The 13,756-nt window shown below is 41.6% G+C and overlaps 1 protein-coding gene and 1 long non-coding RNA gene across 5 annotated transcripts in view; one reads left to right on the top strand and one right to left on the bottom strand.

Moving 5' to 3' along the window:
• exoc2 (exocyst complex component 2) overlaps nt 1-8,597 on the bottom strand; it is a 142,364-nt gene extending 133,767 nt beyond the window's left edge. Inside the window, exon 1 of one of the 4 annotated variants that reach the window (XM_065009170.1) lies at nt 8,496-8,597. The gene's annotated coding sequence lies outside the window, so the exon portion shown is untranslated. Of the gene's footprint in view, nt 1-6,036; nt 6,165-7,500; nt 7,629-8,495 lie in introns of those variants that run through there. The other 3 variants (XM_065009169.1, XM_065009171.1, XM_065009172.1) reach the window with 3 other exon arrangements.
• On the top strand, nt 7,746-12,438 carry LOC135564346 (uncharacterized). Its single transcript, XR_010460947.1, has 3 exons — nt 7,746-7,895; nt 8,553-8,644; nt 8,807-12,438. It is a non-coding gene; the product is annotated as an uncharacterized LOC135564346 (long non-coding RNA).
• The last annotated feature ends 1,318 nt before the right edge of the window (nt 12,439-13,756 follow it).

The raw sequence follows: 13,756 nt of genomic DNA, 5'->3' as shown, positions 1-13,756 counted from the left end.
AGGGTGGTTACAGAGTTGTACCATGGCATTGATAAACACTGTTTCTGATTGGCTTGAAGGGCATTCTAGAGTGTGCATTATTTCCCGATAATGCACGGTAAATCGGCACGGTAGAATTCAATGGCTATAGTTCATTCTTACATGTTTTGTTTGAGCTGCTTTTGAAAGCAAAAGTCGAATTGAAAACATTATTGAGATTGTTGAATTAGATTTTTATAATAGCAAGCTAGGACTGATGGTTTGGTTAGCTAAACTAGCAAGTCTGTTTGTTTGGTTACCACGGCAACTACTGTAGCTATAGTAAACTTCTAGCTACTTGTTGAACACATTTCTACCGGCAAATGAACACATTCTAGTGGCAAATGTGTTAAATTATAGCCATGGTATAAAAGGGATAATCAACTCGAGGCTCTATAAGTTCTCTAGAAAATAATAACTCTTTAACTCCGTGAAAGGTCATTTCCACTCCGCTAGTACGTGTCCTGGAACACACCTTCCAAGTCGTTCATTATTATCATTAAGTTTGCCGATGACACAACAGTGGTAGGCCTGATCATCGACAATGTCGAGACAGCCTATAGGGAGGAGGTCAGAGACCTGGCCGTGTGGTGCCAGGACAACAACCTCCCCCTCAACGTGATCAAAACAAAGGAGATGATTGTGGACTACAGGAAAAAAAGAGGACCGAGCACGCCCCCATTCTCATCGACGGGGCTGCAGTGGAGCAGGTTGAGAGCACTAAGTTCCTTGGTGTCCACATCAACAACAAACTACAATAGTCCAAACACACCAAGACAGTCGTGAAGAGGGCACAACAAAACCGATTCCCTCTCAGGAGACTGAAAAGATTTGGCATGGGTCCTCAGATCCTCAAAAGGTTCTACAGCTGCACCATCGAGAGCATCCTGACTGGTATGGCAACTGCTCGGCCTCCGACCGCAAGGCACTACAGAGGGTAGGGCGAACGGCCCAGTGCATCACTGGGGCTAAGCTCTCTGCCATCCAGGACATCTACACCAGGCAGTGTCAGTGGAAGGTCCTAAAAATAGTTAAAGACTCCAGCCACCCTAGTCATAGACTGTTCTCTGTGCTACCGCATGGCAAGCGGTACCGGAGTGCCAAGTCTAGGCCCAAGAGGCTTCTAAACAGCTTCTACCCCCAAGCCATAAGACTCCTGAACACCGAATCAAATGGCTACTAGAGGTCAACCGATTAATTGGAATGGCCGATTAATTAGGCCCGATTTCAGGTTTTCATAACAATCGGTAATCTGCATTTTTGAACATCGATTATGGCCGATTACATTGCACTCCACGAGGAGACTGCGTGGCAGGCTAACTACCTGATACGCGAGTGCAGCAAGAAGCAAAGGGAAGTTGCTAGCTAGCATTAAATATATCTTCTAAAAAAACAATCTTAACATAATCACTAGTTAACTACACATGGTTGATGATATTACTAGTTTATCTACCTTGTCCTGCGTTGCATATAATTGATGCGGTGCCTGTTAATTTATCATCGAATCACAGCCTACTTCGCCAAACGTGATGATTTAACAAGTGCATTCGCAAAAAAAGTACAGTCGTTGCACCAATGTGTACCTAACCATAAACATCAATGCCTTTCTTAAAATCAATACACAAATATATATATTTTTAAACCTGCATATTTAGTTAATATTACCTGCTAACATGAATTACTTTTAACTAGGGAAATTGTGTCACTTCTCTTGCGTGCAAGCAGAGTCAGGGTATTTGCAGCAATTGGGGCCGCCTGGCTCGTTGCGATCTGTGTGAAGACCATTTCTTCCTAACAAAGACCGTAATTAATTTGCCAGAATTGTACATAATTATGACATAACATTGAAGGTTCTAAATGTAACTGCAATATTTAGACTTAGGGATGCCACCCGTTAGATAAAATACGGAACAGTTCCGTATTTCACTGAAAGAATAAACATTTTGTTTTCGAAATGATAGTTTCCAGATTTTACCATATTAATGACCTAAGGCTCGTATTTCTGTGTGTTATTATATTATAATTAAGTATATGATTTGATATTTGATAGAGCAGTCTGACTGAGCGGTGGTAGGCAGCAGCAGGCTCGTAAGCATTCATTCAAACAGCACTTTCCTGCATTTGCCAGCAGCTCTTCGCTGTGCTTCATGCATTGCGCTGTTTATGACTTCAAGCCTATCAACTCCCGAGATTAGACTGGCAAAACTATAGTGCCTTTAAGAACATCCAATAGTCAAAGGTATATGAAATACAAATGGTAGAGAGAAATAGTCCTATAATTCCTATAACTACAACGTAAACCTTCTTACCTGGGAATATTGAAGACTCGTGTTAAAAGGAACCACCAGCTTTCATATGTTCTCATGTTCTGAGCAAGGAACTTAAACGTTAGCTTTCTTACATGGCAAATATTGCACTTTCACTTTCTTCTCCAACAATTTGTATTGCATTATTTAAACCAAATTGAACATGTTTCATGATTTATTTGTGACTAAATTGATTTAATTGATGTATTATATTAAGTTCAAATAAAAGTGTTCATTCAGTGTTGTTGTAATTGTCATTATTACAAATATATATATATATATAAATCGGACGATCGGTATCAGCTTTTTTTGGTCCTCCAATAATCGGTATCAGTGTTTATAAATCATAATCGGTCGACCTCTAATGGCTACCCAGACTATTTGCATTGCATCTTTTACACCGCTGCTACTCTCTGTTGTTATCATCTATGCATAGTCACGTTAATAACTCTACCCACATGTACATATTACCTCAAATAACCGGCGCCCCCGCACATTGACTCTGTACCGGTAACCCCCTGTATATAGTCTTGCTATTGTTATTTTACTGCTGCTCTTTAATTACTTGTTACTTTTATTTCTTATTCATATATATTTTTTAAACTGCATTGTTGGTTAGAGGCTCATAAGTAAGCATTTCACTGTAAGGTCTACTACACCTATTGTATTCGGCACATGTGACTAATACAATTTGATTCGATTATTTTCCATAGAACGCATAGCCCCTCGTTATTATCCCTTATGACTGTGTTATTACTGTTTTATTAGAGGTTTTTAAAGGGTTATTACTGTGTTATCACCCATCCCTCGTCTCCCAGAATCCAGTGTGGTCTGTCCTGGACTACCCTGTAGTCTGACTGGGTCTGGGAACTGACCCAAGGACTGTGAAAACCAATGGCCAACAAACAAGTCTGTCAGCAGGGGGGACTGAAAGAGGGGAAAGAGTGGCTACCAGCCAGGTGGGGAAGAGGGGGAGAAAAGGAATGACAGAGGTGAGACAGAAGTGCCACTGATTCCAAAAACATAACCCTTCACTCACACTCAGCGTAACTACTCAAAAAGACTGTATGAGAGGGGCCGGCCAGCAGGTGGGGGGGAGTGGAGAGAGAGGAGGGACATCAGGGGTGAGAGAGAAGTGCCACTCCAAAAACATTGCCCCCATCAACCCTCCCACCCCTGCTGTAACCGCTCTGCTTCAACCAACCCTGGCTTAATCCTAAAGCAGCAACCACTGCTGAGAAAATGCCACAAAAATATAACCCACTGTCGAGCATTCCACCAAAACAAACAAACAGGGGCCGTCCGGCCCACCCAACATTTCCAATTAGAGCCCTGTGAGGGGGCAGGAAACGTCCCTGTGTTCTCCCCAGGGAGGAGGGTGGGGGTCAAGGGTGAGGTACGGGGGTCCTAAAGGCTCCAACCACAGAGAGACAGAGACAGCTTAGCACTGATTTCCTGTGACATGCTATGTGTCAACTAGGGATGCACGATATATCGGTGAACATATTGGAATCGGCCAATATTAGCTACAAATGCCAACATCGGTATCGGCCCGATGTCAAATTTAACGCAGATGTTAAAAACCAATGTCAAAGCTACAGTGCATACCTAAATCGAAGGTACAGGAAGTAATGACGCCACGTAAAATGTGGCGCTACGCGGGCAACACAGCATTCCTAACCTAGCCCACAATGTCTGCTGTGTGAATCGAGCAGTTAAAAATTTGAGCAGTCATTTGAAAGAGTACAAAATTTCAGCGAAACATCACAAAAGGCAAAATCCATTAAAGCCAAGATAATGGAATTAATTGACCTTGAGAATCAACCGTTCTCTGTCATAGGTGATGTTGGCTTTCGCAGACTGGTCGAGCACAAGTACACACTACCAAGTGCGCTATTTTTCCAGATGTTACACAGTAATACCGTCACTACTATTTGCTTCACGACATACATACTATAGAATGCCGTTTGGGTTTTTGCATGTCAAAAAAGATACAGTTGTACTGTCAAAGCTTCTACAAAAAAGTCTGCAAACAAGCAAACACCGCCCATGAACGATGCGTTTACAATATCACGTTGGTAATAAACCATACATTTGTTTGACTGCAACTTCAGGGGTAACTAGATTTAGCTTGGTACCTAGCTAGCACCAATACAACCAGCCTGAAAACCATGACCAGTAGAAACTGCAGTCATTTTCATTATTCTTAGCAATGATTTAGGAATCCTTGTGAGTAAGTATTAGCTAGGTTGCCACTTGTTTTTCGCCTATTGAAATTGACCTTCAGTTCATGAAAATAAATAGCTAGCCACCTACTTAACCCTGTTGCCCAAAGCTAACGTTATAAGCAACCAGCTAGCTTCCTTCTGTTCGTGAGGCTCGACCGGACTGGGTTATGTGTTGTGAAGCTAGCCACAATAAGGATTAGGCACAATAGTGGAATTTGCGGTTTGCCTTCAAAATAAAAAAAGTATGACATTGACAGTGATGCAAATTAATACAAATAGTAGGATTGTGCCATAGTTTTATTTTGAAGGCTAACCGCAAAGTCCACTATTGTGGCTAATCCTCATTGTGGCTAGCTTCACATAGATGGGTCAGACCACCATTAATCAAATAAGAACTGTCTTATAAATTAGGGTTATTTTACATGATGACACCTAGCGAGATAGTGAGCTAGCTAACTATAGCAACTGAAATAGATTATGACGTTTTGCTATATTTTTGTAGAACATTGTTTGCATCCATGAGCTAGCTAGCTTTTTTAATGACCAGCACTGTAGGTGCGCGAGACAACTTTACCTGCATCATAGCATACGTGTCGATGAATCGTTGGGACATATGAAATACGAGTGATAGTGTAATCAATGTGTAACAACTACGTTAAAAATGTATGAACGCGTTAAATTATTATTGACTTGCAGTCATAGTCAGATCCTGATTGATCAACAAGCTTATTTGACACGTCATAGTGTTATTTGACACGCAAAGACCCAAACGGCGTTCCATAATAATCCTGGTTGAGAATGAAACGACTGAACAAATGAACAACGAAACAGCACAGCAAGTAAGTGAAAGAAATAGGTTTTGATTAGGTTTTACTGGTAATGGGGACATACGTAAATGCCAACAAAATAACTTTTTGGTCATTGTGGTGTGTGTGGGTGTAACCTTTATTTAACTAGGCACGTCAGTTAAGAACAAATTCTTATTTACAATGAAGGCGCGGACGACGCTGGGCCAATTGTGCGCCGCCCTATGGGACTCCTAATCACAGCTGGATGTGATAAAGTCTGGATTCGAACCATGGACTGTAGTGATGCCTCTTGCACCGAGATGCAGTGCCTTAGACCGCTGCATCCATCTGTGTGTGTTAATTATTTAACTGTACTAGAATACTTAAAAGGCCGTTAAAATCTTAAATATCGGTTATCGGTATAGGTATTTTGGTCAATGAAAATATTGAATATCGGTATCAGCCAAAAATGTAATATCAGTGCATCACTAGTGTCAACCACAGAATGTTACACACACAGCGTAAAGGTTTAGACAATATTCAGTAATTACTAAGAAAGGTTTTACATTTTGGGGGAATTTTAAAAAATCATTACAAAAATAATACATTAACTGAGAGGCCTGCACACCCACCCACACAACGCAATAATTCAGATCCTTTAACAAAGCTGAAAGGAGAACCACAAGAATACCATACCTATATTACTGTTAGTCTTCATTTTCCAGTTGATGTTAAACATACTGTATTCCTAGGTGTGATAACAGGACATGGCTTGAGTCTCATTAAGTTTGTGATACCTTAAGCTGTCGACCAGCAAGGGAAAGAGCTGCCTGTGCAGTCTCTCTCCCTCTCTCTCCCCAATGCTCCAGCTGAAACAGCACACAGTGTACAACACGCGAGGACACACACACAGCAACAAGGGTCTGTGCTTTGACCTTTCATTTCTGAGGGTGACACAGCAGGGGTAATGTTCCTCTACCAATAAGAAGACCCCTCAACACTGATCCAACATGAAAAATGTGGCGCTCTGATATATTAAGGCAGCTGTTTGCCTATCTGACACACTTAGGCCTACATCATTTAGATGATATCTAAGCTTAAAATCTTACAAAAAAACAAAAACAAAAAAAACTTACCAGTAACTTACATAAATGTAGGCTTCTGCCAAGTCTCATTTAGATCAGAAGTCTGTTAAAGTAGTTAAAAATTGATCCAAGGAGACTAAAGACATCATTGTTATGTTAGCGCTAGGCTCTGTATGCTATAGTTTCAAAACACTGACCTTCTAGCTACCAATTATGGATGATTGAGAACACAGCAATATGCTGCTGTATCAGTGCAAAAGGATCATCTACCAAATGTCAATCACTAAAATCATGCCAATCAGGGTTGGCGGCTGTGCAGAGGCCAGGACAGTGCCTCAGAGCCTGACATGATTCGCCTGCCCTATCTGATGGGGTGTAATCATGCAGTAACTGGCCATAATGAAAGACAAACAGCTCTACAGTGTGGGCTCAGCCTAACTACACTCTGATGCAAGCAAAACATTTTTATAATGATAATTTCACATTCTCAACATACTTCTATTGTTGTCATTTCCATGAATAGCAAATCATACAAGTAAGCTTGGAGAACACACACACAAACAGTAACACTTCCGCTACACTACACGCGTTGCCATCAATGTGACGTTCTATCTGCTACATAGTAACCCACCAAATTCAACTTTATTTCTCATTATTTCAATTCCCAAGAACAGGCGTCAGCCATCGATAATTAAACCTCGGCGTAACGCAAGCAGTATAGCACCTGTCATGAATTTCAAAGGAAGCATTCCCTCAATGGCTGGTGGCAATGCCGGGCTCCCGATGGCTTATTGAGGCCACATCAATAAAACAAAACAACAAGGGGAAATGGCTATTGGTTTGACAAGCCACTGTTTCCATTCTATCCTGCAGAGCTCCTCCACATCTGCCTCTGCAGAGTCAAATTTACACGTATAGCCCAAACAGTGTATATTTCATGAGATTGACATTACATAGGCCTATGCATAAACATCAGACTGTTACCGTGGTTACCCCATGGAAATTCTGTCTGAAAGAAGTCGCCCTAAAAAAGACTACAATCCAGAATGTTGAATAAAATGATATTGACACTTACTTTACCTATTGTCTGTGCTGTTGGTCCTTTTGGCGGTAGGAAGTGGAGATACAATATCCACAGTAAAGTATTTTTTACCTGAGTTTTTGCGGCGCCGGTTTGTATCAATCTTTGTATTCAATCTCTTGGCGCATTGCACAATATGTAAACAATAGCCGAATATAACCGAAAGTTGTGACCAAAGCACTTTCCCTCGCAATCAGCTGAAAGTGCTTGTGATATTTGCCAACTGATTGCATGCGACAACGTTTGGTCTGTAGTACGGTTAAGCTCGGGCAAGTGTTTTGTCGCATGCGAATCACTTCAGAATAGTAAACACAAAACCGGAAATACAAACCGCCGTACTGAAAGTCGGGTTAATAACACGACACGAGGACAAAAACAGCTGACAACAGGTAAAGTTAGTTAAAATTACGTTTATTCAACATTCTGACTTGTAATTGGGGGTTCCCAAACGTTTTCACTCCCGGTAGGCAGGTAGATGAGTCAATGACCCCTTGAATGCGAAATCTGGGGCGTATATTACGCCGACTCTGTTTCAAAATGTTTCGGGAGCATACGAAACAGGGAGGGTCCTATCTCAATTTGTAGAATAGAAATTCTCGTTTTACTTGCAAAATCGACTAATTATTACATTCATATGAGCATGTCAACAGTTAAAGATGAGCAGGGTTGATTTTTTTGACAGGTCAATTGACACAGAGCTAGCTAGGGCAACTAACGTTGATAGCTAAACATTTATCAAGTTCGTTCGCTGTCAGCCAAAATACATACTCTTAACAACCATCAGACAAACATACATAGTAATGTGAGACCGTATTTCAATATGAAGCTGGACACTGTTAGCGAACTATCGAGTTGTCTAACGTTAGCTAGCTGGAAATGGAAACAATCTTCTGAACTCTCTGAAGCGATACGAACTAAGACCATGATAAATAGTTCATATTTGTGTCACAACATTTAGTTAAATAAATGGATAACATAGGGTAACTTACAATTAAGTGCTGTTGAAAGAAAAATCCCAGCTAACCTTTTCCGAAATCAACTTCCAGGTTGCCACTTCCTGCAACGACCAGTCGGGGATGGTACATCACGCACTCTACTTTGCATCCCTTCAGAGCATAGCTCACAATAGCTGAGTTGAGTGAGTAAAATGTTGTACGCTTTATATAGCTAAAATGCTTTATATATATAGATATATATATCTATATATATATATCTATCTATATATATATATCTAGATATATCTATATAGATATATCTAAACATATCTATATGTTTAGCTAAAATATATATTTTTAAATAGCTCAACAGGTGGGTCTCTGCTACACCTGCCCTGAATTACGTGTCACCACTGGTCAGTCGGCAGTCTCATGCACTCTCGGCTGCAATGTCAAACAAGCCCTAGGTCTATGCTAGCCCAGCGTCATTGGGGTTAGGAGAGGGTTTGGCCGGCAGGGATGTCCTTATCTCATCGGGCTCTACCGACTCATTGTGGCGAGCTGGGTGCCTGCAAGCTGACCCCGGTTGTCAGTTTGACAGTGTTAAGATAGCGCTGGAGAAGAAGGCAGATGTTTTACGTGATTGTATTTTTTTGTCATTTATTTGCAACTCTGACGAGCCCGACGCGAAGGATATACTGCTTCCTCGGGAACAGGCCCCGATCCCCGTGACCTGCGTGAAGAGGAAGTGGAGAAAGAGGGGCCGAAGAGAGGGCTGCCTTCTGAGAATTCGTAAGCGATCGAATAAACCCCCACTTCCCTCCATTCTGCTAGAAAACGTGTAATCCTTGGAGAATATAATCGCTGAGTTACGCGGAAGATTAAACTACCAACCGGACATTAAAAACGGTAACATCTTATGCTTCATGGACTCGTTGCTGAACGACAACAATATCAACATACAGCTGGCTGGTTATACGATGTACCGGCAGGATAGAACAGCGGAGTCTGGTAAAACAAGAGGTGGTAAAACAAGAGGTGAGTTCAAGACAACTGGGAACTCGGATAAAACTAGCTCCGACTGGGAAAATACGTAAAATCATTTTGAGCGCTCATCCAACTCAGAATTCCAAGGTGGGACTCTTTCTAGAGCCCACAGGAAGGACCGCTTCGCCACCTTCCTGTTCAAGTGAGCACAGCACAACAAGGTGAGTCCAAAAATCTAGCGTATGCTGCTGCATAAATTATGTAATATGCCAGGGATATACTGTCGCTAAGAAAGTAATACTAAGTGTATGTTGTGTAGTAAGCTGTTAGTAGCCCATGTGCATCACCCTAATAATTTGGTCTCTTTCTTCCCTCATAACTTAGCCTACTGTTCTGACTTGATGGTGCACATATAGCCTGTTTTAGAGAAATGTAATCATCAAATATTGTAAGAGCTTTCATTGTCTGCTTCTATGCCCCCTTTATTTAGCCTACGGTTCTGATTTGGTGTACAGGGAGAATACTGAGCTGTACATTTCAGAAGTTCTAAACAAATAGTTATACTGACTACATCCTTCCTAGCTTGCTCATTAATATCTTAATCAAAATTACGATTGCCTTTTATCTGCTCGTTGTTCCCTTATGCCATAGTTTGTACATCTCAATTGTCCGAATTGTCAGTAGAAACCACATTTGTTTAAGCAAGTCAGCCATATCAGCTATGTTTTTAAAAAAGGCAGTAAATGAGGATGAATTAACTGTTTCGTGTCCAGACAAGGCTTTGCTGGTAGCGAAGTGTAGCAGTGGTAAGGATTCATTTAATGGTGCTGAAAAGAAAGCTCTGTTGTTGGGACGGCTTTAGGTTTTCCCTTATAGTTTGTTGTCACCGTTATAGTGCAATGAATATATATTGTTTAGTGTTGTGTCGTGGCTTTGCTGGCATGCAGCAAACATGTTTTTGTTTTTTGCCCCACTTAGATTTTACATGCTAAAATCACCACTGCTACTGACTGATCTACAAATCACCTTGCATCATAAATAACGACTCATTATTACTTTTAGATTAGTCAGTCACAATTTACCCATGATACATCATGGTTTTGATGCCCTCAAACACGGCCATAATTTGGGTTTACAGAGCACTTTGTAGTGTACATTTTTCACAATTGTTGATTGTTTCTTTGAGAATAATAGCCCTATCATCTTTGAGGTGTGAAATATTGACAGTAGAAAATGCTTTACTGCTACGGATATTGCCCTGTTCATATTCTGTGCCTGCCAAGCACACCGTAAAATTGTGCCTGTGTCTTCCTCCTTCTCAAGTGCTTGTTTCTTATTAGGTCATTCTTGACTCGCTGGCTCTCAAAACAAGGAGCCCAAGCCAAACCTTGGGATGGCAACCATTTATTTTCCTTGTCGGAAGTGAGGTTTGTGATATAAAACTCAAACATCTCATTGTGCTGGGTGGTTCACACAGACCTGCCCAATAACCTACTGCACAGCAAACATCCTACTATTATGCAACACTTCCAGGGAGCCGTCTGGCTGAGATTGACACATGTCTGGGCTGGGTTGGTTGGTTTTCTGATGGAGAAAAATAACTCACCCACTTAGAATCAATAGTTGTCTCTATATACGGTGTCTGTGTTTGCAATATTTCTGTAGTAGAATGTTCCATGCATAATATTTCTGTGTAGTAGAATGTTCAATGTTTCTGTAGTAGAATGTTCTATGCAGAATATTTCTTTGTAGTAGAATGTTCAATGTTTCTGTTGTAGAATGTTCCATGCATAATATTTCTGTGTAGTAGAATGTTCAATGTTTCTGTAGTAGAATGTTCTATGCAGAATATTTCTGTGTAGTAGAATGTTCAATGTTTCTGTAGTAGAATGTTCCATGCAGAATATTTCTGTGTAGTAGAATGTTCTATGCAGAATATTTCTGTGTAGTAGAATGGTCAATGTTTCTGTGGTAGAATGTTCCATGTATAATATTTCTGTGTAGTAGAATGTTCACTGTTTCTGTTGTAGAATGTTCCATGCATAATATGTCTGTGTAGTAGAATGTTCAATGTTTCTCTAGTAGAATGTGCTATGCAGAATATTTCTGTGTCGTAGAATGTTCTATGCAGAATATTTCTGTGTCGTAGAATGTTCTATGCAGAATATTTCTGTGTAGTAGAATGTTCTATGCAGAATATGTCTGTGTAGTAGAATGTTCAATGTTTCTGTAGTTGAATGTTCTATGCAGAATATTTCTGTGTAGTAGAATGTTCAATGTTTCTGTAGTAGAATGTTCTATGCAGAATATTTCTGTGTAGTAGAATGTTCTATGCAGAATATTTCTGTGTAGTAGAATGTTCAATGTTTCTGTAGTAGAATGTTCCTTGCAGAATATTTCTGTGTAGTAGAATGCATAATTTTTCCATAGTAGAACAGTTCTCAGGGTCGTGTCTAGGGTCTTTGAAAACAGGAGCTGGCTGGCGCGTCTACTTTAAGTGGTCATGAAACCCAATGACGTGTAATGGACAGCTGGAACTTGGCGTCAGATTTCTCCCAGAATCCTTGGTCGCCGGGCCACCACGCCTCGCATGCGAATCCCTCAGAACTCTAACTTGTGGGGGAAAAACAAGAACAAAAAAACATTACGACTCCCTCTGGTCAAAGCACCAAAACCCCTCATCAAGTTCTGGAAGGAGCACCAGTCCAGTCCATGCCGGTATGCGTAATGTGACACCATTATTCTTACTTCTTGGCAAAGGGCTGCAGTAGCCTACCCCTGGGGGCTGAGAAGGCCCAAATCCTACAAAGTCATTACCTTAAATTAGCCCTTACAGAGCCAGTCAGAGCCTAAGCATCCACTCAAACTCACTGCAATGTGCTGGACCTGGGCCACAGTAATGAAGAGATGGGGTAGTCGCCAAACCAACCACCAACTGCCCAAATCACAGTTTGATCCCTCCATTATCACATTAACCCTGGCTAATTGGAAAATACAGGTTCCCCAGAGGGGCGGGGGGGGGGGGGGGGCTGGGGGCCAGGTCTTATCATACAGAAACACGCTCTGCCGTGCCTTGGACAATTTGGTGAGATAAATATGTTGGTATCAGCGCTCAGAGCTCCAGTGGGCCTGGGTGGTCTCTCCCTGACTCCCTGTTGTAGCTCTAATGATGCTGCCTGTGTCTTTCCCAGAACAAGTGGAAATGCCGCAGTGATGCACCGTGAAAAGAGAAAGGAGGAAAGGAGCTCAGACTCCCAGCTGGCATCTATAGCATGACCAGAATATTCTCTTTGGTGTTTGGAGTATCGTAGACACTTCAGAGAGTCGCTAGTTGCAGACAGACCTAGGTCAAATACATATGTCACATACTTTCAAATACTTTCGCTGTGCTTGATTTGGTTTACCCAGTACATTTTGAACCAATGGAATAGTCCCAAAAGTGCACATTTCAGTGTAAAATAGTTTTTCTACAGAGAGCCAGTGAAGTCATCCTAACCCCCAGCTACACCGGGACTAGAGACCACCCCACCCCTACATTCATCCCTCCGTCCCATGGCACACGCTGTGTTGGCACCGTAGCTCACCCCCAAAACCATCTATTGTTCATTGTTTGTCTTTCATATTCTTTTCCCATGGGCCCCTGGCCAGCAAGAGGAAGAGCTCAATGTAAATATTACCCCACCCCACCCCACCCCCCTCCTCCTCAGCCTCCCTCCCCATTGACACCTCCACCATCTCCTGGCTTGCCCCGTCCTCCTGCCTCTCTCTCAAGAGGGAACAGACAACCAGTGGGTGAGCACTTCCTTCCTAGTAAAAGGGGGTTGGGAGGGGATTGGGGGTGGTTTCACTGTAGTTCAGATCCAACAGGCCACATCAAATAAGGGACAATCGATCAATGCCAGAGAGAGCACTGCTATGAGACACTACCGTTGTGTTGTCATTACCATTACCCTACCATGGGTCTGGGCTGTGTGGATGGATTGTTGGCACCAAATAGATGGAACAACATGTAGACATCAATTAAATGCGTTAAAGTGTAATCAAACATGCTAAGACAAGGCTAATGAATTCATAAAGGAACACGGAAGTGTTTAGCACAAAGGACAGGGAATGGTTTGGCGAAATGCTGTGGAGTCGGGGATTGTGCCCTATAGCAGAGTATTACGAAGTCCATATTGTTCTTGTTTTATGAACCAAGGTAAATCTCTCACAGGTGTTTTAGAGCCCATATATGATGCTGTGCTTGTAATGTTGCTGTGCCTGTAATTATGTAATCTGTTCTTAATTAACTTACTCTGTTTAGGATAGCAGATTAAAAACAACTGTTA

Source organism: Oncorhynchus nerka, linkage group LG24 (assembly GCF_034236695.1).
Source record: "Oncorhynchus nerka isolate Pitt River linkage group LG24, Oner_Uvic_2.0, whole genome shotgun sequence".
Taxonomy (NCBI): domain Eukaryota; kingdom Metazoa; phylum Chordata; class Actinopteri; order Salmoniformes; family Salmonidae; genus Oncorhynchus; species Oncorhynchus nerka.
This window is presented reverse-complemented; position numbering and strand designations above follow the sequence as displayed.